Raw genomic sequence first — 26,643 nt, 5'->3', positions numbered from 1 at the left:
CTGACTGTCAACATGGCGGTGGTGGGACCATGATTGCCCATAGAAACAGAGGAAGGCAAGAGATTTATTACATTCCTGATCTGCTAAGAAGAAACCCAATACAGTATTAATTTACAATATATTGCAATATTGGTGAAATCCAAAATATTTGATGGTGAAAAAGAAATTTAAAATTCTAAGACAGCGGCTCCACAGCGGGGGAAAGAAAGGAGAAGGAGGGAACCACAGAAGGGTGTGTGTAGATTTATATGAACTGATTTGATCTGAAAAAAGATAAAGACATAAACATATGGAAGAGAGAAAGAATAAGGGACCACAAAAGAAAATTACAAGCCCTTAAATTCTAAACTATAAAATGCTAATTTGAACCAAAATATATCAGCTTGATTAATGAGTGAGGGCGGAAGTACATGCTGAGTGGACATTGACAGGAGGAACAGGAGGAGATGTGGGGAAAGAAAAAGAAAGAAAGAAAGAAGACAAAAACTGTAGCATGATAAGGGCCAGGTGTAATGAGATAGATTGGTATTTAATCTGAACCTAAGGGAGCAGGCTGAGAAATAAGTGAAACAGTAGTGATCGGATGGAGTTGAGTGAGGAACAAGTGAGAAATGAGACGAGTGAGAGACAGCAATCGGGTGAGCCAGAGGCAAGTGATGGAGACCAGAGGAGAGCTCTGATGAGTGGCAGCAAGCTAAACAGAGAAGATGCTGATGTTCTGAAGCTGACTGGAGACCTGAGATCAGAGATCTGAGATTTGAGACCAGAGTGATGCTAACAGAGGGGAAGAAGGCAAAGGGGAGACTGAGACTGAGAGCGGAGAGAAACCTGAGCTTAAAAATAGAGAGGGGGTTGAGACCGAACATTTGCAGACAAAGAAAGGTAACAGCGAAGGGCTGAGAGACTAATGGATGAGAAAAAGGAAGTGCGAAAAAGAAATCCAGTGAATGAGGAGGGGAGATTGATATTTTAAAGATTTATTTAAAATAACTTCTCTCTTTTTTCCTCTCTCTCTCTCTTTCTCACTTTCTCTCTATCTTGCTCCGTCTGTTGCTCTCACTCTCTCTAGTTCTTTCTCCGTTCTTCTCACAGTAGAGACCAGCGAAGGTGATTTTCAATGTCGGGGATGCGGGCCAAGGTTTTTCTTATTTTGAATGTTCCGAGCAGGCTGGCCGGGGGATGGGGAGCGTCCACATCAGCACACCCGACATTGAAAATCACCTTCGCCGGTCTCCACTGTGAGAATGCCTGCCCCACCTCTCCTGCAGCCCCCTCGCTGACAGCCCAGGATGAAAGTGCTCTCGGTGAAAGGACTGCGAGAGGGGAGAGGTGGGCATTTCTGCTGCGGGAGGAGCTGCGCCCCAAGGCAGGAAGTGGAGGAGGAGAAAGAGAGGCAGATTGGGCGGGGGGCAGCGGCAAGAAGCCAGAGGCGCGAGGGGGCCAGAGGCACAGGGGGATGGGGGCGGCCGCAGCTCCTTGTGCGCCCTTGGAAAAGGGTGTGCGGGGGGTGTTTTGTGGTGCGCATGCACAGACGCACGCAGCTTAGAGGGAACAGTGCTCTCAATAGTTTCCAGGGTCTTTACAATTCTACTGTCCAACTCTTCCTGCAATAACAACTCCAACCAGTCTTTTCCAAAAGGTCTAATTTAATCAGGATGATTTTTTAAAATATCTCTAATAAAACAGCATATGTCAGTAGTGAGTCAGCCAATTCAGTCCAAAAGAATATGAGCCCCCCCCCCCCCCCCCCCCGCGAGATTAAAGAACTTCTTAGCTTCAGTTTAATAGATGTTAGATCAGACCTGGGCAAGATGCAGTCTGAGGGTCGGATACGGCCCGCCCGCTATCTGTGACCAGCCTGCAGAGGTCAGTCCGATCTGTGCACATACACCTACACACACAGGCAAAAATCAAAAGCAGAGTCGGACGGCCTCACCACCTGCGCGCAGAAGCAAAAAGCAAAAAAGTGGCAGTCACGCCATGCCTGTTAGTCAGCTGACAGCGCTGCCTACACTGGAGCTCTCGCCTCACCCACCCCACCTTTCTCGTAAGTTGGGAATTCACAGCAGAGCCTCTCCCACCCCCAGTGAGGGAAAGTCAGGTTGGGGACCAGGGAGAGAATTGGAAGACTGACAAGGGCAGGAAGGAAGGAAGAAGGGAAGGGAGGGAGGGAGGAAGGAGAAATGGAGGAAGGAAGGAAGGAAGGAGGGAGGGAGGGAGGGAGGAAGGAAGGAAGGAAGGAAGGAAGGAAGGAAGGAAGGAAGGAGAAATGGTATTACTCTGGAAATATAAAACTATTAAATATGAATATCTCCCCTTTATGAAAAGCAAACAAGTCCCTTGATAGATAAAAATAGAATTAGAAAGAAATTGGATAACTTTAGGATATTTTTTTTAAAAAATGAAATAATCAGGTAGCATTATACGAATTGGATGAATTATTAACTGAAAATTGGATAAAGGAACGCAAGCTCCTATTTGATATTCCCATTTCAGCCTCAATTTGGGAGGATTTCTTATTTGCCATCCCTGAACAAGATAATTCAGGAAAGATAATGACTGAGCCCTGGATTCTTGATAATCTCCCTACCTGGTAACCGGTTACAGTGACAGAAATTAAACACATCATACAGTCACAGAAATCTAGTAAGGCACCAGGTGAAGACTTCCTGCCTCCTGAACTTTTAGGACGCACAGTGACTGGTGGGCTGCACTACTGGCAGGTTTGTTTATGTACATAGACAACACCGGCCATATTCCAGCAGGATGGGAACTTCCCTTTGTAGTTCCCATATATATATAAAGGAGACAAGGAAGATCCTAAAAACTACAGACCCACAAGTCTCATTGATACAATAGCTAAGATGTATGCAAAACATCTCTTGAGAAAAATAGAGGATTGGGTAATTGAGAAAAAATATAGTTGTGGAAGAACAGGCCGGGTTCAGACACAAACATTCTACAACAGATAACTGCTTTGTACTACATCATCTTATTACCAAATATACAACTGATGGCAAACATTTGTTTACCTCTTTTATAGATCTCAATGCGGCATTTGACTCTGTAAACAGAGATACAGTATCTTATGGAAGAAGCTGGCCAAGTTAAATATGGAACCTAGACTACTATATCTGATAAAGGCCCTCTATACAAACACATGTCTGAAAGTCCGTACTGGAGTCAGTGGCTCTCTTACTCAGAGCATCCCCACCTACAAAGGAGTCAGACAAGGATGCATCTTGGCCCCGATGTTGTTTAACCTTTATGTTAATGACATACCAGGATTCCTCCATTCCACGGACCTTCACATGCCAAAGATCCTCGATAGACACATTAACATCTCCTATATGCTGATGATATGGTTTTGATGGCACATTCTCAAGTAGGCTTGAGAAGATTGATGATGAAATTTAGTGCTTATTGTGCTCTTAACTTCTTGAATATTAATAAGCACAAGTCCAAAGTGGTTTTTGGGAAAAGGCGAGCAAATTATAACTGGTATCTAGATGGGGAGCCTATAAAACAATAGATAGATTCACATATTTAGGGGTGGTTTTTACAGATACAGGGCCCTGGGTCAATCATTTTAAACAAAGCTCTATGAAGGCCACAGCAAGCTCTAAAACATTAATGAAACTACTCAGTTATAATCACCCAAGCTCTCTGCTTCCTATTCTAAAGGCCTATAAAGCAAAAATCACACCTGTGCTAGCATATGGTGCTGAATTGTGGGGCCTGCTAAAGGCCTCACCACTGGAACAAAACCAAGCCTACTTTCTGTTGTGGTTAGCTCTGGCCCAGCTCCTGCCCCAAGGCATGTGGAGGTGGATGCAGGGGAAACATCAACACGTCCTAGGCCTGTTTTATTGCCAACAGAGTCAGGGAGTGCAGTTTCCTTGGACAAAGAAGAAGGTGGGGGTGACTTGGAAGAGGAGGGCTTGGCACACAACCCAGGAAGCCAATCTCCCTTATCTTTGGTCAATTCGGATGAGGAAGTGTTAAATCCAAGCATGCGGAGAGTTATGCATAGAAGAGACAAATTGAGGAAATATTACAAGAGATAAGAGAGGCCACCTGTGTTTGGGTGGGGCTCCAGTAATTAGAGCTGCTGATATAAATAGCAGCATGCTGGTTTGACCGTTGTGGAAGATTATCTGATCGTTGTTCTTCAGGACCGTGCCTTGCTGTTTCCGGACTTTGTTTGTTGATTTTTCACGACTTTGAAACCAAAGCAGAGCAAAGTGTGTTTCGCTTCATGGAAGAAGGAGGGCTGTGATGTTTCTTCACAGCTGCTAGCTTGATTAAGGGGATTGTACAGCCTACCAGGTTGTTTTTGAAAGAGTGCTCTTTGCAATACAAAAAGGGTTCTTTGTTTTGTTTGAATTTTGTGATAAATAACATTGTTTTTGAACTTTCAAGTGTGTGTGTGTCTGAAATTTGTACCCTTGAATTTTTGGGAGATTCATACCATAGAGCCCAGCAGAACACTTTCTAAGAACTATCTTGGGGACCGATAGAAATACACCTGCAGCAGTAGTAAGAGCTGAAACTGGCATCCATTCCATCTACAGTTTAACAGTTAATAAAGTCTTCAACTATTGGTGGAGGATTCTCCCAATGGAACTGATAGAATACCAAAAATGTGCTTAGAAGAACAGATGAGCACACCTCAAACCACTACATGGACTTTCTCAAGCTATCCTACATCTCAAACAGGCTCAAACTTAACCCTGACAAGACAGAGTGGCTGTGGGTTCTGCCTCCAAGGACAATTCCATCTGTCCATCCATCACCTGGGGGGGGGTTACTGATCCCCGTCATAAAGGGGTCCGCAACTTGGGCATCCTCCTCAAACCACAGTTTACATTAGAGCACCATCTTTCAGCTGTGGCAAGGAGGACGTTTGCCCAGGTTTGCCTGGTGCACCAGTTGCGGGCCTATTTGGACAGGGAGTCATTGCTCACAGTCACTCATGCCCTCATCACCTTGAGGTTCGACTACTGCAATGCTCTCTACCTTTGAAAAGTGTTAGGAAACTTCAGATTGTGCAGAATGCAGCTACAAGAACAATAATGGGCTTTCCAAGATATGCCCATGTTTCGTCAACACTCCGCAGCCTGCACTGGTTGCCGATCAGTTTCCGGTCACAATTCACAGTGTTGGCTATGACCTATAAAGCCCTACATGGCATCTGACCAGAATACCTCCAGGACCGCCAGCTGCCACATGAATCCCAGCAACTGATTAGGTCCCACAGAGTTGGGCTTCTCCGGGTCCTGCTGACAAAATAATGTCATCTGGCGGGATCCAGGGGAAGAGCCTTCTCTGTGGCAGCCCAGGCCCTCTGGAATCAACTCCCCCAGAGATTAGGACTTCCCCCACCCTCCTTGCCTTTTGTAAACTCTTGAAAACCCACCTATGTCACCAGGCATGGAATAATTGATATATCCTTAGCTGTCTTGGTTTATGTATGATTTGTTTGGGTTCTATAATTGTTTTTAATCTTAGCGACCCTCTCAGCAAGACACCAGGAAGTGAGAGTGATTGGTGCCAAGGCGACAGAGGTCCTGAGATGACGGAGCAGAGGCCAGCACCGAGGCCGGGACAAATCTACCTGCTTTGTGAGACTGAGGACGCCGAGGGTGCAGGCCGGTGGGAGCAGTCGGCTCTTGGCACTGGAGGTCATATGCGGAGAATGGAGGAGTTAAGGATACCAGCTGGTAGACGAAGCAGCCCAGTCCCCTGTATGATGCAAGTAAGTGAGAGCTACTGGTGCCGAGGGGGCCGAAGGAGATGGATGGCCGGAAATGCAGGAAGGAGGCTGAGGTGAGTTGGAGCTGCCCTGTGGAGCAGAGCATTGGCTGGGATTGGACTGAAAGAACAGAGCGGTCAGAGTTCGGGGGAGAGTGAGCAATGGAAACTGAATTGCCGAAGACCATCAAGGCCAGCCAAATTGGGGGTATTAGCTAATGTTAACATCTTTGCTTTGTCATCTTCTCCCCTCCTCCCCCCTTCCATCTATTCCCTATTGAATACCATTGTAGAACTGCGCCCCTAGTGGAAGATCCTATAACACAACAGACTTAAAGAAGGATTTATAGAAGACACTATAATCATCCTGAACTGAATTGACTGATTGACTGATGAATTTTGAACTATTGATTTAAGAACTGATTTTTATACTAACTAATATTAATTGTATGATTGTCTCAGTTTGACTCATAATTGACTGGTTAACCTTTTTAAATTAATTTTTAATTTTTATACACTTTTAAACTAATTTATTGGGGGGTAATTTTAGTGATGGATGCTTGGGATTGGATGGAGTGGGAAGGGGTGGTGGATGGGATGGGGGTGGGTGGGTGGAACTATGGTATGTATGAGGTGAATGGATATGGCATGAATGAAATCCTTGGCACACCTGACGCTGGAGAGGCAGGAGGGGAGGGGGCACCTATCTCTGGGGTGGCAGAGGGTCAGAACATTCCAGTGCTTCTGGGGAGAGGCAGATATGCTGGGAGCCATGGAGCTAGCCGTTCCAGGGGAAGGAGGGATTGCTGCTTAATAGTGATTCCTTGTTCCTGCTCCATGAGCTCAACCCAGGGTGCTGTTGACGAGTGTAATACTGGCCCTGGGCTCAGGCTGCTGCTATTCAATGCCAGGTCAGTGTTAAATAAAGCTCTCCTCATCTGAGATTTGATCCCAGATGTGGAGGTTGACCTGGCATGTGTTACTGAAATCTGGCTGGGCCCAGAGGGAGGAGTTCCTCTCTCTGAAATCTGCCCAGCCGGGTTTCAGATTTGGCATCAGCCTCGACCCCAGGGAAGGGGGGAGGAGTGGCTATTATAGCCAGGGAGAGCCTTTGCCTGTGTAGACTCGTTGCTCTAGAGATTGCGGGTTCTGAGTCCCTCCTGGTGAAGTTGGACTTAGGGGTACAGGTGGGCTTGTTACTCACGTACCTGCCTCCCAACAGCCCTGCCTGTGCTGCTCGAATAGATAGCCGGGCTGGGGGTGGGGTTCCCCAGACTTATTGTCTTGGGGGACTTTAACCTGCCATCACTTGGTGAAACCTCTGGGCTAGCGCAGGAGTTCATGGCCACCATGACAGCCATGGACCTGATTCAAGTAGTACAGGGTCTGACTCACAAGGGGGGCATGCACCTGACATGGTATTCCTCTCTGAGCAACTGAGCAATGGTCTGAGACTAAGGGGCTTAGAAGTGTTGCCTTTGTCATGGTCAGACCATTTTCTATTGCGGCTTGACTTCCTGGCTCCAATCCTTCCCCGCAGGGAGGCGGAACTGACTAGGTGGTTCTGCCCCAGACGCCTGATGGAACCAGAGGGCTTTCAGAGGGCGCTTGGGGTTATTCCAGATGCACTCGTCCACAGTTCAGCAGAGTCTCTTGCTGAGGCCTGGAACAAGGCTGCAGCAGAGGCTCTTGACCGGACTGCGCCACTGTGACCTCTCCATGGCACTAGACCCCGGAGAGCTCCATGGCTTAACAAGGAGCTTTTGGAGTTGAAACGCCAGAAGTGACGTCTAGAGAAGCGATGGAGTAAGAGTAAGTCCGAATCTGATCGAACACTTGTAAGAGCTCATATTAAGACTTACAAAGTGGGGCTCAAGGCGGTAAGATGCCCATATCATGCCGCCTTGATTACATCAGCGGAATCCCACCCAGCTGCTCTGTTTAGGGTGACCCACTCCCTTCTTAACCAGGGAGGAGTTTGGGAGCCCTCACAGAGTAGTGCCGAGGATTTTAACATGTTTTTTGCTGATAAAATCACTCGGATCCAGGCAGACCTTGACTCTGATTGGATAACAGAGGTGACTGGGACCCGTACTTGTCCATCTGTCTGGGAAGAGTTTGATCTAGTGACACCTGATGAAGAGTTTGATCTAGTGACACCTGATGAAGGCCATTGGAACTGTAGTTCCACCACCTGTTTACTGGATCCGTGTCCGTCCTGGCTGGTCTCGGCCAGCAGGGATGTGACATGGAGCTGGGTCCAGGGGATTGTCAATGCTTCCTTGGGGGGGTCCTTTCCAGATCCCTACAAGGAGGCACTTGTGCGCCCCCTCCTCAAGAAGCCTTCCCTGAACCTAGCCGTTCTTAACAACTATCGGCCAGTCTCCAACCTTCCCTTTATGGGGAAGGTTGTTAAGAAGTTGGTGGCGTTCCAGCGGTCCTTGGAAGAAGCCGATTATCTAGGCCCTCAGCAGTCAGGATTCAGGCCCGGCTACAGCACGGAAACTGCTTTGGTCACTCTGATGGATGATCTCTGGCAGGCCCGAGACAGGAGTTTATCCTCTGTCCTGGTGTTCTTGACTCTCAGCGGCTTTCGATACCATCGACCATGGAATCCTTCTGCACCAGCTGGAGGGGTTGGGAGGCACTGTTCTTCAGTGGTTCTCCTCCTACCTCTCCGGTCGGTCGCAGTCAGTGTTAGTGGGGGATCAGAGGTCGACCTCTAGGTGTCTCCATTGTGGGGTGCCTCAGGGGTCGGTCCTCTCCCCCCTGCTATTTAATATCTACATGAAACCATTGGGCGAGATCATCCACGGGCATTCGGTGAGGTATCATCAGTATGCGGATGATACCCAGTTGTACATCTCCACTCCATATCCAGTCAATGAAGCAATGAATGTGATGTGCCGGTGCCTGGAGGCTGTTGGGGTCTGGATGGGTGTCAACAGGCTCAAACTCAACCCTGATAAGACAGAGTGGCTGTGGGTTTTGCCTCCCAGGGACAATTCCATCTGTCCATCCATCACTCTAGGAGAGAGGATCCACAACTTGGGCATTCTCCTCGATCCACAGCTTACATTAGAGAAACATCTTTCAGCTGTGGCAAGGAGGGCATTTTCCTAGGTTTGCCTGGTGCACCAGTTGCAGCCCTATTTGGACCGGGAGTCACTGCTCACAGTTACTCATGCCCTCATCACCTTGAGGCTCGACTACTGTAACAGTCTCTACATGGGGTTACCTTTGAAGAGTGTTCGGAAACTTCAGATCATGCAGAATGCAGCTGCGAGAGCAATCATGGGCTTCCCTAGGTATGCCCATGTCACACCAACACTCCGCAGTCTGCATTGGTTGCCGATCAGTTTCCAGTCACAATTCAAAGTGTTAGCTATGACCTATAAAGTCCTTCATGGCATCGGACCAGAATACCTTCTTTCGCACAAATCCCAGCGACCAGTTAGGTCCCACAGAGTTGGCCTTCTCTGGGTCCCGTCGACTAAACAATGTTGTTTGGCAGGACCCAGGGGAAGAGCCTTCTCTGTGGCAGCCCCGACCCTCTGGAATCAGCCCCCCCAGAGATCAGAATTGTCCCCACCCTCCTTACCTTTCGTAAGCTCCTCAAAACCAACCTCTGTCATCAGGCATGGGGGAATTGAGATATTCATTCCCCCCAGGCCTATACAATTTATGCATGGTATATTTGTGTGTATGTTTGGTTTTTAATAAGGGTTTTTAGTTATTTTAAATATTAGATTTGTTATATGTTGTTTTATTGCTGTTGTTAGCCACTCTGAGTCTACGGAGAGGGGTGGCATACAAATCTAATAAATAAATAAATAAATAAATAAATAAATAAATAAATAAATAAATAAATAAAATAAAAATATTCCAAGGTAGATAAGCTTTTTTTATATAGCTGACAACTACAATCTATAAGTGTAAGATATTTTTGCTGATAATGAAAAGGAAGGGAGATTGCTATAGGTCTATTTCATGCTTATATGCCCTCATCAGGTAGCCACATCCTTACTGGGATTTGAACCTGAGGCTCTGCCTTGTGAGGCAGTGGCCTTTGCCTCCTCTCTCTCTCTCTTTCTGTGTGTGTGTTGTAATAAAAATTGTCTTTAAAGACTACAGGGAAATTTTCACAAGAAAAATATTTTAAAAAGCATGTCATTCTACAGACTTTTTCCCACCATTCTTACCCTGTTTGATTGGTTGCTTGGTTACATAAAAATTTTAAGGAACACTTTCAAATAAATTGCTATTAATTGCATAAAATAATTCCTTTTCTTGCAGAAGAAGTGGTGGCTTTAATAGATTTAAACCATGTTGCACCAGATCATACTTTCACTTGCATTAGCTAATTTTCAAAGAATACTCTTTAACATACTGTATTTTTCTACAGTATCAGCAGATATTATAAAGGCAGCATTATAGTAATAATGAAGCTAATAACTAGCTTGTGAACAAAGTATTATTATATTGGCATTTCTATGAAGATCTGAAAAAATAGACACAGATGCAAATAGAACAGGAATTTTTTGCATTTGTATGTTCTAATCATTTCAGATTAATCACACAGAATAGACGATTTAGATATTTGCATATCCACACAGCTCAGTCTACAAAATATTGTATCACTTTAGGATATTGAGGTATAAATTTATTGAATGTAAATAAAAATAATTTTCTCACTGCAGAATACTTAGAAAACAAAATGAAGGTAGCATATTGACTTATATAAATCACATTAGATTATACTGCTTCAATTATTTGACAGATTCAAGCCAAAAGATTGTCATACACTTATTTCTTAGATCAGCGGTCCCCAAACTACGGACCATGGACCACATGCGGCCCGCTGAGGCCCTTTATCTGGCCCGCGGGTAAGTGACAGTAGCACAGGATGCGTCCACATCCTGTGCTCCTGGCCAATGTTCCCTCTAGCCTGTGCGGTCACGCGGCCACGTATCCAAAAAAACAAACTCCACGCAGGTTTTTCAAACTCCACGTGGTAGAGCTGGCACCGTTTCTCCCGCCCGACAGCTGATCTGCTGTCAGCCAGGAGAAACCCCTGTGGGATCTGAGCCCCACCCGGCTTCTCTGGCTGTGTCCAGGGACCACGCTCCGCCCACTTCTGCTGATATTTTTCCCGCTGCCAGGAAGAAACAGGAAGCAAAAAAACCCCCCAGGAAACAAGAGGCAGTGGTTGGATAGCCTTGCCACCTGCACACAGAAGCGGCGCCCTGGGGAAAAAACGCGGGTGTAAACTTGTGCCTACACCGGAGCTGTTGCCTCGCCCTCTCTCCACCTTTCCTGTAAGTTGACTTGCAGGGAGTCTCATTTTTTCAGCACAGGGACATAGGTAAGATATTTTTTTTAATTGAAGCCCTGTGTATTTTGAATGCATTGCACAACTTAATCTCAATGCCATCTTGACGTTTTTGAAGCCCTCTGTCTATGGATGCCCAAAGCTAAAGTGATTTTTTTTTTCTTGTCTAATACTGGACTGAATTTTCTTAAGCTTTCTCCATTACATTATGTTTTCAATAAAAATTTCCACCAGAACTTTGCCAGTTGCTGAAAGCCATTTCTGTACACTACAATGACATGACAAGCTTTTATTTTTCACATAACACAATACTCTAACTCTGGCTGTTCACAAATATGCAGAAATCATAATATGAGGGAACCTATCATTTGTTAAGTATTAATCTGATGTCTCAGAATCAGCTGCAGCACATTACTACTAGTGTTCTTATTAGCCCATTTTTAGCAGCATGGAAGCTTTTTCTAAATTAAACAGTGACATAAATACCACAAATAAACCAGATGAGGCCATTATGGAGAAATATGTCCTTGTATTAAATGATATAGCACTGAATCGTCTACATGTTGTTTGTATTACTTTTGTTAATGGCTTTTAATATTTTTCCAGTTGCATTATTGTCTAGATTTTCATATGTTTTTCTTATTTATTTGCTTTTTAATAAACTGTAGTGGCAATATATCAAATAAATGAACAAATACATAGAATAGCAATGAAAAGTTGAGTTCTGGGGAAGGGTGTGTTTCCCACTAACTTCTCTGTGGCTGTTTAAGTTGTCAAGAAGGTTTAAGGTGTTTCAACTATTGAACAATTTATTATTAATGATAAATGTCCTTGACAGAAAAGCAAATACACAGATGTATTAAATATAGATTGAGAGGGGAGGGAATGGGGAGGGAGGGAGTCCGATAAAAATCAACTGCATAAAAATAGTGGGTCACAATGCAGAATTCATTTATTTTAGAGATGTTGGGCTCTATGTTTCCTACATAATAATCAATGATATACTTTGATCATAAAATAAAGGAATAAGTAAATCAAACAATAATAGCAGTAACCCAGGCCTATGAAGAATACAGTTATACTAGTGGTAGGATTCAAAAGGTTTTACTACCAGTTCTGTGGGTATTGCTTGGTGGGCGTGGCATGGCTTGATGGCCTTGTCAGAAGAAGGATACTGTAAAATCTCCATTCTCACCACACTTCAGAAGAAGGTTACTGTAAAATCCCCATTTCCTCCCTATCAGCTGGGACTCAGGAGGCAGAGAATAGATGGGACAGGGCATCCAGAAATGGTATTTACTGGTTCTTCAAACTATTCAAAATTTCCGCTACCAGTTTTCTGAACTATCAAAATTTCTGCTGCCATTTATCCAGAGCTTTGTCAGGACCTGCTCAATCCCATCTCTGATTTATACAGTCATTCTGATAGTTGTAGCCATTCTGTTATTATCATTCTTGTCCATTTATGATGCTTTGGAGAGCAAAAACTAAAAAAAAACCCATACATGTCAATTTGAAACAATAGGAGATTTAGAATGAAATTCCATATATTTCTATTTAGAAAAATACAGCATAATAGGGGTTGCTTCTTGGTATGTGGGAACAGGATTATAGACTAAAAGATAAGTTCTATTATTCAACAACAGGAAACACCCATATCAGATACATATTTTGGGTTGTCGTGCAATAGGTACATTGGTATAAATTCGTTTATCAGTGTTTTAATTTTACTGTCAAATAGAGAAGATGCTTGAGGGATTTTCTTTAATGATAAGAAAACAATCTGGCTTTTTAATTATAATTTTAGATTATATCTACTTGAGTGTTATTGACTTAAGTAGAGGATTGAAATGTTGTTTTGCTGATCTACTTTATGTTTCAAAATATCTTAGATATTTCTTTTTTTCCCCAGTTAGTTTCATATGCATCTATCTATATTTACTTAGCTCCATGTTCAAAATCTGAAATTTTATTCTCCTGAGAACATCATCTATTATATAGTTTCAATATGCAAGGAATGACAGCAGTTCTACCTATATGCTAGTGGCCATCTTTAATAACAAAGTAAGTTTAGTTCTAGCTATACCTAGAGACTAGGAAGCCATAGTATGAATGGTAAAATAGTCTTCTAGTTGGCAAAGGAATGTGACAGGGCTATATGCTCTTCCCTTATTTATTCAACTTAAATGAAGGTGAGTGTAGTTTAAAAATTAAACGAAGATCATTGACTGTATTATGCTGATGATACTAACCTGATAACTGAAAGTGCAAAGGATCTGAAAGTTCCAATAATAAAAGTCAACCAATACCATGAAAAAAGGGACTAAAATTAAATATAATATTGAAATATAAAAAAAGACAAAATTAATATTAACAGGTAGGACAACCAGCTTTGGAACTGACAATAAAGTACTGAAATGGTGAATAACTTCTGCCTTTTAGAAGCACCATCAACATTAAAGGAACAAATGCTCAAGAAATATTCTGCAAACAAGCACTTGATAGAAAAGCCATAGTCTTGGAAAGATATTCAAATGTGATGACTTGTACAAAAAACCCACATAGATTAGAATCATACAAGCCATGGTATTCCTGTAAAACTCCATGGAGTGAAAATTGGAAAGATGAGAAGGATAATATTTGTTTGATTGATTGATTGATTGATTGATTGATTGATTGATTGATTGATTGATTGATTGATTGATTGATTGATTGATTGATTGATTTCTATGCTGCCCTACTCATGAGACCCAGGGTGCCTTACAATAGGGCAAATACAAATGTGTAAGAACTCAAACATTTAACAATTCTAAAGAGAGAAAAACATCAACCTTAAAAGACATAAAATCTAAATAATTCCTATTCTAAAAGCCCAGATCATTTAAAAATTGATCATCGACATTCATCCTAACATACATAAATCATGAGCTGGGGTAGATGTTAAAATTCAATGGCCCCAGGCCTGTCGGCAGAGGTGCATCTTCAAGGCCTTGCAAAAGACTAGGAGGGTGTGGGCAGTCTGAGTTGATTCCAGAGGGCCAGCGCCACTGCAGAGAAGGCTCTTCCCCTAGGCCCCACCCAACAGCATTGCCTGGCTGATGGGACCTGGAGAAGGCCAACTCTATGGGACCCCGCTAAGATACATGAGGCAGAAGACGGTCCCGCAAGAAATCTGGTCTGATGCCATGTTGGCTTTGAAGGTCATGACCAACACTTTGAATTGCATTCAGAGACCAATCGGCAGCCAATGCAGCTTGTGGAGTGCTGGAGAGACATGGGTATATCTCAGGAGGACTATGATAGCTCTCGCGGCTGTATTTTGAACTACCTGCAGTCTCCAAACGTTCTTCAAAAATAGTCCCATATAGAAAGCATTGCAGCAGCTGAGCCCAGAGGTGATAAGGTCATGCGTGACCGTGATAAGAGACTCACAGTCCAAATAGGGCTAAAAAGTAATGGTAAGAAATATACATGAAATTGATATTAAGGATATACAGTATGGAGAAGATTGAACTACTGCGGCCTAAATGATTAGACGTGATTAGAAAAGAAGCAGCCTAAAAACTGTATTAGTTAATAGCTTTTTAAATACATATAAGAAATTTGAGTAATTATTTTTGTCCAGATGTCAAATGTAAAGGAGGCAGCATTGGATAGAGTATGAATACTGAATTTAAAAAATTTAATCATTGTAATGTATTAAGATTGATGGCATATTATTTTGCATATGTGATTGGAGTGAAAAAATAAAAACAAATATTTGCCAAAAACAATTGTGCATAAGCGAATCCAATAATTGCCCAAGCACCCTTGGAAAGCTCTCCAGGTCCATCAGGCACCTGGGCTGGAACCACCTAATCAGTTCCACCTCCCTGCAGGGGAGGTTTGGAGCCTTAAAATTAAGCCATAGCAGAAAATGATCCAATCACGACAAGGCAAGATGTCTAGGCCAGTGATGGCTAACCTTTTTTTCCATGGGTGCCAAAAGAGCATGCACGCACACTATCATGTATGCACGAGTGCCCACACCCATAATTCAATGCCTGGGGAGGGCAAAAACAGCTTTCCCTGCTCCCCTGGAGGCCCTCTGAAGTGTGTCCCCTCTCGTGTCGGATCTTGAATTACTTGAGTCAGGCACTACAAGATGTTGAAAGAAAATGCCCACAGTGTGGTAGCAAAAATTTTGGTAGCCCTTCACTGAATACATCCCTCATGTTACAAATGGCTGAAGAAAGTTCTACCTTTTTTTTTAATGTGGAGAGATCTCGATGCCCCTTGGCTAAAATTAAATTTGCCCTCTTTTTATCTGATGATTAGTTTGAGCACAGTATGAACTAAGGCATAAAGATGCCTAAAAAAATTACAATTATCTTTCTTTGAAACACATTTTAACATGTTGGATGAATTCAGTCACAGATTGGCCTTACTATATTTCAAGAAGACCATATCAGAAAAAGGTGGTATTAAAAATACCAATTAGGTATTTTAGGTATAACAATCTTTTTCTATCAAGAATATTTAGTTCTATATTTTTTGGAATTTTGTGATTTGCACATAGTCTCAAAACACTGTAAATCACATGCTTTTAGGCCATGATTTAATGTCCTTCCCTCACCAAGGGGGGCATTAATCATTTACTGGCACATAAAATAGAAGCTAATTTTGATAGGGGTGGGAGCCTACCGTTTAGGAAAATGAATTCAAAATATGTCTATCTGATACTTGTTTTTCTAAAATTATTTCTTTCTTTGTGATCTGTAGCTCACTTAGAACACAACACTGTGTTTTGAGTAAGTCTCATTTTGCAAATCTCCCTGTAATTTTCCATAAAGCATTAGTTCTAAGCCATTAGTTCAAAAAGGTAAAAAACAAAAAAACAAAAATTAAAAACTGTAATTTGGGAGAAGATAATGTTTAGTGTTGACTTTGCATTGTTCTTTTTACCCCTGTGTGCATGGATGTGCTTCAGGAAAGAAAATAAAGGAGGTATTAAAAAGGCTATCAAACCCCTTATATCTGAATAATTCATAAATTAACAAAGCAAAAGGAATAAGTAAAAGGAAAACAGAATTATTATTTAAGATATCAGATGCAACCTGATACCCTTAATACTTTATTTAGTAACATCATCTTTTCTGTGCTACCCCAGCTCATTCCTTTTTACTTAGTTTTGAAATAAAATAATATCAATAGAAATGTCTATATATTGGATCGAGTAGTACCAGAAGACAGCAAAGTTAAAAAAACTGGAGAAAAATCACAATATACCTGCAAATAGAAATGGAACAACTGTGGCAAAAAAGGGGGAGAAGGGGAAAAGGAAAGGTATTATCAATAGCAATAGGTGCTTTGGGTGTAATTCCAAAACAACCAGGACACTATTTGAACACCATCAACATTTGGTCACTTTCAAAGGGCAGCAAGGATACCATTAATACCATGAAAAAACAATATCTGCTAATCCCAGATCTTTGAGGACACAATAGTAAAGAGAAATGCCAAGTCCAATCTATGCATCTGGCTGGCTGTACAACCAACCACAATAATATCATACAAGGAGTCAACAATGTTAGCTCAAAATTCCAAATTCTGACCACAATGTACTGAAGAAGATTTTTGGATGAGAAATGGAATGTCTTCAAAGAAAAAAACAACAAGGAAGTCCAGTTGCCTTTTGTAAAAAGCACTTTTGGGGTAACCATGACCTAGATCTTTCAGAATATCCATAGACATCCCTAGAATCTTTAACCTATCACCTAGTCACAGATTACAGCACTTGTTCTGTCTGTTTTCATAGATAAAACTATATTTCATGAAATAGCTATTTATATTATTGTTTTCATTAGATTTCAAATAAATATGTTCATTTCTAGAGGTGCACATCCATATCAAATGAAACCCTTCCATGACTGATGTATCAAAGGCAGAAAAATCACAAATGCTAGATTTATAGCAGTGTCTCTTTTGGGAAAAATGGTTTATATAGTGTATATAGTTATTTTAATCTCTATGAAAATTCAAAGATGTTCAAAGATGTTCTCATATGCTCTAGCTCAGGGGTGTCAAACAGGCAGCCAATGGGCGGGTGCATCACATGCAGGCCATATCCACCCCAGAGCCATGAAGGGAAAAAACATCACAATACATCACATGATGGCAGTATGATACAGCGAGTTTGACACACACACACCCATGCTTTAGTTTGAAACCATGTGAGCATCTATATCCCTGAAATACTGAGCTCCATGATGGAATATTAAATATACATGCATAGATTACTGAAACTAAACACCAAGAACAAATATGCTTCAGTCTTTGTTGTCATTTTAGTTTCTTATGCAATCTTTTTAAAAAATGTACAGCCTTTATTGTTTTCTCTCCTCCACCCTAATTTTTATGCTTTGTGTCATTTATTTCAGACAATGTCAGGAGTGAAGTTTAGGAGAAATTGATGTAACCAAGACCTGTACTAATAATTGAATGCAAATGAATGTTTTAAGTTAGAATTTTAAAGAATCTTTTCAGTATATTAATTGGGTAAACTGTATTGTTATGTTTTTGGTATATGCTGTGAGCTGCCACGAGTCCGCGGAGAGGGATGGCATACAAGTCCAATTAATAATAATAATAACAATAATAATAACAATAACAATAATTATAATTATAATAGTAGTAGTAGTTGTTATTATTATTATTATTATCATTATTATGTAGAGAAAATCAAGCTTTATGTATTTCTTATTTAAATGCAACAATTCATTTAATGACCGTTTGAAGTTACAAAATGAAAATAATAACTTATGACAATTTTTCACACTTGTTGTAAACATCCCAATGGTCATATGATTTGCTTTCGGGTGCTTAACAACTGATTCATATTTGTAACAGTTGCAGTGTCCCAGAGTCATGTGATTCTCTTTTGTGACCTTATGACAAGTAAAATCAATTTAACAACTTCAGTGATTTAATAAAAGTGGCAAGAAAAGTGGTAAAATGTGCAAAACTCACTTAACAAATTTCTTACCTAACAGCCTAAATTTTGGGCTCAGTTGTAATTATTAAGGACTACCTGTATTTAGCTATCAGCTTGAATCTAGTAAAATCATCAATATTCAAGAGCATCCTTAAATTTTCATAGAGATTAAAATCAGAAACTAGATTTTTAAAAGTGATAAAATTTCTTATCAAAATTGTCAGTTAGCAATTTTAAAAATGATCCAGCCAAGACAGGACCTGTTTTCTTACATCAAACATCATTACAGAACTTAGATAATGCAAGCTGTTTATCTAATTACTAAGACCCTTGCTTCTCTCTTAAATATTAGAACCCACACTCCAATCTGATCTTCTAATTCAAGAAGAAGAGGAAAGAAGGAAAATCAACAGGTATGAGAATGTTTATTACATGAACATTTAATAAACATGTTGTGAAGCTAATACAATTGATAGTGGACCTTCCTAGCAGCCTGAGCTTCTAATATATTCCTAATATAGTAAGAGCCCATCCTCATGGAGGAAAGCAGGAAGCATGAATCAACCTGAAAGGCAAAAAGGACAAGTACAAAAAGTGGAAAAAAGAGGAAATAACTAAGACAGAATACCAGCAAATAGCCCAAACCTGTAAAGATGAAGTGAGGAAAGCTAAAGCTCACAATGAACAAAGGCTTGCAACAAGAGTAAAAAGTAACAAAAAAAGTTTCTTCCAACATATTAAAAACAAGAAAAAAGTCAAGGAAAGTCCCTCCATTCCAGGGAGAAAGTGGCAAGAAGGTGACAAGCAACAGGGAGAAAGAAGAGTTACTCAACACATTTTTTGAATCTGTCTTGACACAAAGGGAAAAAACAGTCCAACCTATCAAAGACAGCATCACAAATAACATATTAGGAACACAAGTTAAAATAGAAAGAAAATGGTAAAGGAACACCTGTCTACCCCAGATGAATTCAAATCACCAGGACCAGGTGGATTACACCCTAAAGTTCTGAAGGAACTGGCAGATGAGATCTCAGAACCACTGAACTATATCTTTCAAAGATCCTGGAGCACCAGGGAACTGCCAGAGGACTGGAAGAGAGCTGATGTAGTTCCCATTTTTAAGAAAGGGAAAAAACAGATCCAGGAAACTACAGACCTATCAGCCTGACCTCAATATCAGGGAATATTCTGGAAAAGATAATCAAACAGTGAATCCACAAACACCTAGAAACAAACAAAGTAATAACCAAAAGCCAACATGAGTTTGTCAAAAACAGATCATGCCAGACTAATCTTATAGCATTCTTTGACAAAGTGACAAAATTAGTGGACCAGGAGAATGCTGTCGATGTGGTTCACTTGGACTTCAATAAGCCTTTTGACAAAGTAGACCATAACCTATGACTAAATAAAGTAGAAAAATGTGGGATGGACAGCAACACCTCCAGATGGATTCAAAACTGGCTAACCAACCGCACTTAACGTGCTCAAAGGAACTACATCTACATGGATGGATGGTTGCAGTGGAGTACCCCAAGGCTCTGTACTCCAACTTCTTCATCAACGACTTGGACAAGGGGATAGATGGGGAACTTATCAAATTTGCAGATGACATCAAACTGGCAGGAATAGTCAATACTCCAGAAGATAGGCTCAAAATAGAGAAGGATCTTGACAAACTTGAACAATGGGTGCTATCTAACAAAATGAAATTCAATGGTGAAAAAAGTAAGGTTCTACATTCAGGCAAGAAAAACAAAATGCACAGGCACAGTATATGTTGCACCTCGCTCAACAGTAGTAACTGTGAGAGGGATCTTGGAGCCCTAGTGGACAACCATTTAAATATGAGCCAGCAGTGTGCAGCAGCTGCCAAAAAAGCCAACAAAGTTCTAGGCTACATTAACAAAGGGATAAAATCAAGATCATGCGAAGTGTTAATACCACTTTATAAGGCCTTGATAAGACCACACTTGAAATACTGCATTCAGTTTTGGTCGCCATAATGCAAAAAGGATGTTGAGACTCTAGAAAAAATGCAGAGAAGAGCGACAAAGTGATTAGGGGACTGGAGGCTAAAACATATGAAGAACGATTGCAAGAACTGGGCATGGCTAGGTTAATGAAAAGAAGGATCAAGGGAGACATGATAGCAGTGTTCCAATATCTCAGGGGTTGCCATAAAGAAGAAAGAGTCAACCTATTCTCCAAAGCACCTGAGAGTAGAACAAGAAGCAATGGATGGAAGGTGAACAAGGAGAGAAGCAACTTAGAACTAAGGACAAATTTCCTGACAGTTAGAATAATTAATCAGTGGAACAGCTTACCTCCAGAAGTTGTGGATGCTCCAACACTGGAGGTTTTAAAGAAGAGACTAGATAACCATTTGTCTGAAATGGTGAAAGGTTTCCTGCCTAAGCAGAGGGTTGGACTAGAAGTCTTCCTCCCAACTCTATTATTCTATTCTGTCTGAGATGTTTTCCATGCCCTTTTTTTCCTTCTGTGTGTTGAGATACCTTTTACAGAATGGTTTTCTAGACTGCAACTCTTCCTCACAACATCATCCCCAAATCATTTCAGGGAAGTATCAACTTGTTATTCTCTTCACTGCTAAAGCCAGCTATTTTGCTATGCTATTAAAAAGCTTCTTTGGAGCATCGAAGGTTGATAATTACTTTCCCTTCTTACTGCAACATTAAAAAATAATAGACTAGTTTCAACTGGCAGGATCTATTGGCCTTTTTATCAGAACCTTGAGAATAGTCAGAAGCAAAACCTATTTTCTGTTTATGTAACAGCGATATATTCTCTGTGACTCTTTTAAAGTTCTTTACCATAGGCAGGGTATTTTGCATACAATTAATTGTGTAATCACATATTATATTGAAAACTGTTTTATAGCTAAAATGTCCATCATGACTTTTTCAGAACTTTTTAATGGAACAAATAGAAGTTAAATAAAGTACCCTAGGTGATGCAATATGGGCTTACTACTGTGCATGCCAAATCCATCTGTACTGTTTCAGACATCCATAAAACTATTTATTTCATAAATCATTTAAGAGCCTCAATTTCTTTATAAATACATACATACATACATACATACATACATACATACATACATACATACATACATACAAGCAAAAACCACTCATACCATAATCCCCAAATCTCCAGAACTGTACAAATTTGCCTTCTAGGTGCTCACTAAGAAAGTATGTTTTGAAATGACTATTGGAGCATTAATATTTCCTATATTAATAACACGGTCTGATGTTAAAGATTTCTACTCCCCCTTCCCACCTGAAAATAAATCTGTTCCAAATGCAAAACACAATCACAGGAGAGAATCACAGTAACATACAGTTTTACTACCTAATAGTTGAGCTAAGCCACAACCAACCTCCTTCCTGTCTCCTCCTTGCTCACACAGCAAATACTGTTTGAGTTTCCAAACACTGCTCAACTCTCTTACACATTTACAGAACACTAGCCAGATGAATACTAATGGATGCTGGTAGGCAAAGACAGATCCCCCCCTTTATTTTTTTTCCTCAGTTCAGATGAATCTGTTCCTTCTACTGTAACACCAGTTAAAGGGAAAGGAGGCAAAAAGCATAGAAAAAGATTTACAGATCTTTTGTAAAGATCTCATCCCCAAGTCAGTAGACAGGCTGTAAAAAAGTATTAATAACACGTCTGATGCTAATTAGTTAGACATTCTACTCCCCCTCCCAACTTGAAAATAAAACTGCAGAGAACTGGATAGCATAGGAGAGAATGTTGTGGGGCAAGGCTGAGGGAGAAAAGGGGATAAGTTAGGGGAGAATTCTGTGGGACAAGACTAAGGGAGAGAAGGACTGTTGACTTACCTGAATGGTCTTCTCAATGCACTGCATGGAGAGTCCAATGTGGGTTCAACTCTAGTCAGTTTGTATGGACTGAGTTTTAAATATTTAAATGAGGTTATGCCCTCTAGCTGCCTAGGAGGTCAGTTTTAAATGAAGGCATAATAACATGAAGAAAGAAAAAGAGTCCAGTGAAAAGGATAGTGGCCTAGGGCCTGATGAGCCAGGATGGATATGGACTCTCCACATATTGTATGGAGAAGACCATTCAGGTAAGTCAATGGTCCTTCTCCAATGCGCTGCTGAGGAGAGTCCAATGTGAGATTACCCAAGCTTAAGTTGAATGGCAGGAGAAGGCTGGACCTGGAGAGCAGGAGAAGCACAAACCCACTGCAAAAACCTTCTGCCAAAGGCCACCTCTGCAGACACAAAGGAGTCCAGGCGATGGTGTTTAATGAAAGTTGATGGAGAGGCCCACGTAGCAGCATTGCAAATGTCCTCCACTGAGGCTTGGGTGGCCCACACCGCTGTGCTGGCTGTGGTCTGTGTTGAGTGAGCCATGATCCCAGCCAGAAACAGCCAAGATCATACTTTATAAGTCTCCACAATGCAGGCTTTGAACTAACAGCTGGAGGAAATGAGACAAATAAAGCTTCCATCTTCTTGAAGAGCTAAATACGGCAAATGTAGATCTTGAGAGCATGAAGGATATCTAACTTATGGCATCTAAATTCAAGTTGATGTGAAGCATGGGCCCAGAAATATGGCAACACATCTTCCTGAGCTCGATGGAAGAAAATATTAACCTTCAGGAGGAAGGTTGGGTCCAGGTGCAAAACCACTCTATCCGGATGAGAGTGGCATAGGTCAGGTCACACTGAGAATGCTGTCAACTCTGATGCTTGCCTGGTGATGACCAAAAAGGAGATCTAAAGTGAGAGGAAGAGAAATGAAATTGTCCTAAGCAGCTCAAATGGAGGGCCCTGCAGAACAAGAGGAAGATCTCAGATGAGATAGCAGTGGACAATCTGAGGTCAAAAATTCGAGCCCCCCCCCCCCCGAGGAAGTCTCTAATCCAAGGGTGATGAGAAAGAGATGGAGGGTAATCCCAATGCAAGATAGTAGAAAGCACCACCACGTGCCTACGATTGGATGCCAATCCCTTGTCCAAACCTGCTTGAAGGAAGGCTAAAAGTTGTTTAAGAGAAACAACCCAAAGGTAAACCTTCCTACAGAAGTCACAATATGCTGACCTGGTGGCAGCAGTTTCATTGTCTGGCAATGATTCCTGTCTCAGGCGATCACCTCAAGTGCCAAATGGCTAGTTGCCACTACTGGGGGTCCAGGTGGAGAATGGACCCCTGACTGATGGAGATCTGATGATCCAAAATGCACCACATATGGGAGACAGACAGATCTATTAGGCTGGAGAACCAGGGGCAATGAGGACAGTGTGGAGCCACCAGTAGTACCTCTTGCATATTACCCTTGGGATAAGGGAGATGGGAGGGAAAGCATACAAAAGGTCATCCCGCCATAAGACGGGTAAGGAATTGATGCCCTTTGGTCCCAGGGACAGGAAGTGGGAGAAGAAACTTGGGAACTTGGATAGCAAACAAGTCCACCTCCAGAGTTCCAAACCTGCGAGATATTTCTTGGAAGATCTCCGGGTGTAACTGCCATTCCACTGGGTCTAGAGTGGAGCAGCTTAACCAGTCTGCTTCAACGTTTATCGTTCAGCTCATATTGATGCAAGGTGGTGCTCCGCCCAGGTGATGATGATTCCACCTCCAGCACAAGGTGGCAAGATATCGTACCCCCAATGGTTGATGTGTGAGTGGGTCACAACATTGTCCATGAGTTTAAGAATGTGGTAGCCCTCCGCAGGATGAACCTGCAGAGTGCGAGAGACACCGCCTGGAGTTCCAAGAAATTGATGTTCATGTTGATAAGGTACCATTGAGCCCATCAGCCCTGAGCTACTTGAGCAAAGGAATGGGCACCCATGGCATCTGTTGTGACAGTTATACAATGTGGCTCCCTGAAGGAAGACTCCTGACATAGGGTCAGAGACACCCACCATGACTGGGATTAGTGGACTGCTGAAGTTGGAGCAACTAGTTTGTGGAAGTGACTTTTTAAAATATTTTTTATTGATTTTTTGAAAATATGAACACACACACAGCATAAAACAGGTGCTCTGTGAGTAGTGCCCACCACCAGACAAACATTCACACCCCACAACCAGATAGGGGGTGCTTCTTGTATATACCATTTTAGTAGTCCATTAAATTCTTCTTCCAATTGTTGTTCTTCTTTAGAAGTAAGAAAAATTTGAATGCTTAAACAAGTCTGGTTAATTTACGTTAAAATTTAACACTTACACTCTATTATGTTTCAAACTGAGTCCGTTGCATCAGCCGGATCTGGCGTTCTTTTAGGGAGGAGGAATATTTTCTTCTTCTCCACTTTCCCTCAGTCTTAACTTTCACAGTTTAAAATCCCCTTTCACCAGCCAAAACAGTCCAGTCTCTCTCCACCTTCCCTGCTTTTGCTCTGCTTTATTCTGTCTTGCTTGATGAAAGTCTTCCTTTTACTCCACTCTGTTCCACTCACTTTCAGTTATTGTAGCTGTCAGATTTAACAATATGCACCTCCTTCCTCGTCACTTTGCTCCGATCGCAGCCATCTCTGTCACCTCTGTCTCTGCTGTCTCCGCAGCTGTCTGCTGGCCTGCCAAAACTATTCCTACTTCACTCTGCCCCATTCCACTCGCCCTCCAGGGATTCCTTTATTCTCCGCTTGCAATACACACTTTTCTGCTTCACTCGCAATACATACTTTCCTTATTATTGCCTTTCACCAATCTCCACTTTACTGTCTCTGATCAATCTCTGATAGCCCCAGTCATTTCTGGGCTCAAATCACTTTCATGTAAAGTAGTTTTTAATGGGTAAGCGCTCTCCCTCCAGCCACCATTCTCACGCTTCCTGACATGGTGACATCTTATCTCAGTTTCTCTCACTGCTTATCAACTATTAGCAATGTGGGGTATTCCCCTCTTTTTTGAGCACAGTTCATGCACCTCTTAAGAGATTCAGAGTTTTCATTCAGAGTTACATTCAGTCTTGTCTAACAATTGTGTTGTTTACTTGCCGATTCATTCAGGAATGCAAAAATCTCACTTCTTCCACTGTTACTGGGGCTGTCACAGTACTGAAGCAATCAGCATGGCTGACTGCGCTCCCCTTTTTGGAGCTGCAAGCTAAGTCCTTGCTTCGCATTTGGCAATTGCCTTTCACTGAAATGCTCACTGTAAGCTTTACTTTTTCATCTACCTCTCCATGGTTGATGAGCCCTGGTATGGGTGTCTGATTGCAGGAGATTCGGGCTTAAAGAGCAGAGCCCTGTTCTCTTCCACCCGCTCACAGTGGTTCCGCCCTGGAAGGCCCACCCAGTGTTTCATCACTCCCTATTGGTTCCTGTTCATCCTGACTGCCCGCTCCGTCCTAGTGTAACCACCCTATTTGCACTCTGTGTTTGGGATCACCTGCCTGATGCCATGATTCATGCCATTCAGGATTCACAATGGGTGGGGGATTGATTACAATATTTGGTTCAATGGGTTAAGGATGAGTCGGATGATTGTTCGTGGGTGGAAGCCACCCTGGTGGATGCTCCTGAGCTCATTTGGGATTTTCATGTACAGTTCCTGCACAAGCACAGGGTTCGGGGGGGGGGCTTCCAGGGGGGATGGTGTTGTGGTTGGCTCTGGGCCAGCCCTTCAATGGGGAATTTGGACATTGGTCTAAGGGAATCCTCAGCTTCACAGAGACTTGTACTGTTGCCAACAGCGTCTGATAGTGAAGATTCATTGCCAAGGTCAGACAGTAGGGAAGCAGAATCAGACAGAGAGATGGGTGCAGCCAGCCCATTAGTGAGACATCAGACTCAGAAGAGGATCAGTGGATAGATGCCCGTATGCGCAGGCTCATGGCTAGAAGGGACCAACTGCACAGGTATCATTGGAGATAAGGGAGAACACCTGTTACTGAGGCAATTAGGTTAAGGCGGTTGATGATAAATTACAGGCGTTGGGGAGTGTGCAAGTGGGCATTTATTTGTTTGGAGAAGGATCTTTGCCAAGGTTTGGACTATTCCAGGACTTCTGTTGATTATTTGGACAATTCACAGTTAATTCTTGTGGACTCAAAGAAGGGAGAGCTGTGCAGAATCACAGCTGCCTTAATTGCTCTCTTTTGTTCCTGCTTTTGACTGCATTCCAGGACTGTTATCTGGGTGAGAGAAATTTGACTCTGCTTAAACGTGTGTGCTTTCAACACTGTTTCAGATAAACTACTTTTATTTCTTCTGAACTGGCATGTGTCTGTTTGACTTTGCATTCCTCTCTCACTGGGGGCTGTTAACAAGAAGCCCGGCATAACAATACCCAAGGGGGGCAAGGACCCAGCGAAATCCCTCCTGAGGTTAGGGATCCAGGCAGCCAATTATCTAATCTGCCAGTGGAGGAGAACCCAGAAGAAATCAATAAAATATAAAGTAAAATAAAGCAAAGAAATTAAAATAAAATAAAGAAAAGCCTCCAAAGGAGAGTCCAACATAGATTCAGTCTAGCTAGTTAGGAGAGAAATCTTATACACTATGACTGAGTTTTAAAAACTGACCTCCAAGGCAGCTAGAGGATGTAACCTCATTTAAATATTTAAAACTCA

At 42.0% G+C, this 26,643-nt stretch overlaps 1 long non-coding RNA gene across 1 annotated transcript in view; it reads right to left on the bottom strand.

Annotated features, from left to right (window-relative positions):
* LOC139153389 (uncharacterized) overlaps positions 1–21,482 on the bottom strand; it is a 94,509-nt gene extending 73,027 nt beyond the window's left edge. The window contains exon 1 of the long non-coding RNA XR_011556807.1: positions 21,466–21,482. This is a non-coding gene — a long non-coding RNA (uncharacterized lncRNA). The remainder of the gene's footprint in view (positions 1–21,465) is intronic.
* Positions 21,483–26,643: the final 5,161 nt, after the last annotated feature.

Source organism: Erythrolamprus reginae, chromosome Z, assembly GCF_031021105.1.
Source record: "Erythrolamprus reginae isolate rEryReg1 chromosome Z, rEryReg1.hap1, whole genome shotgun sequence".
Lineage (NCBI taxonomy): Eukaryota > Metazoa > Chordata > Lepidosauria > Squamata > Dipsadidae > Erythrolamprus > Erythrolamprus reginae.
The sequence above is the reverse complement of the archived record's forward strand: the minus strand, read 5'-3'. Positions and strand labels throughout refer to the sequence as shown.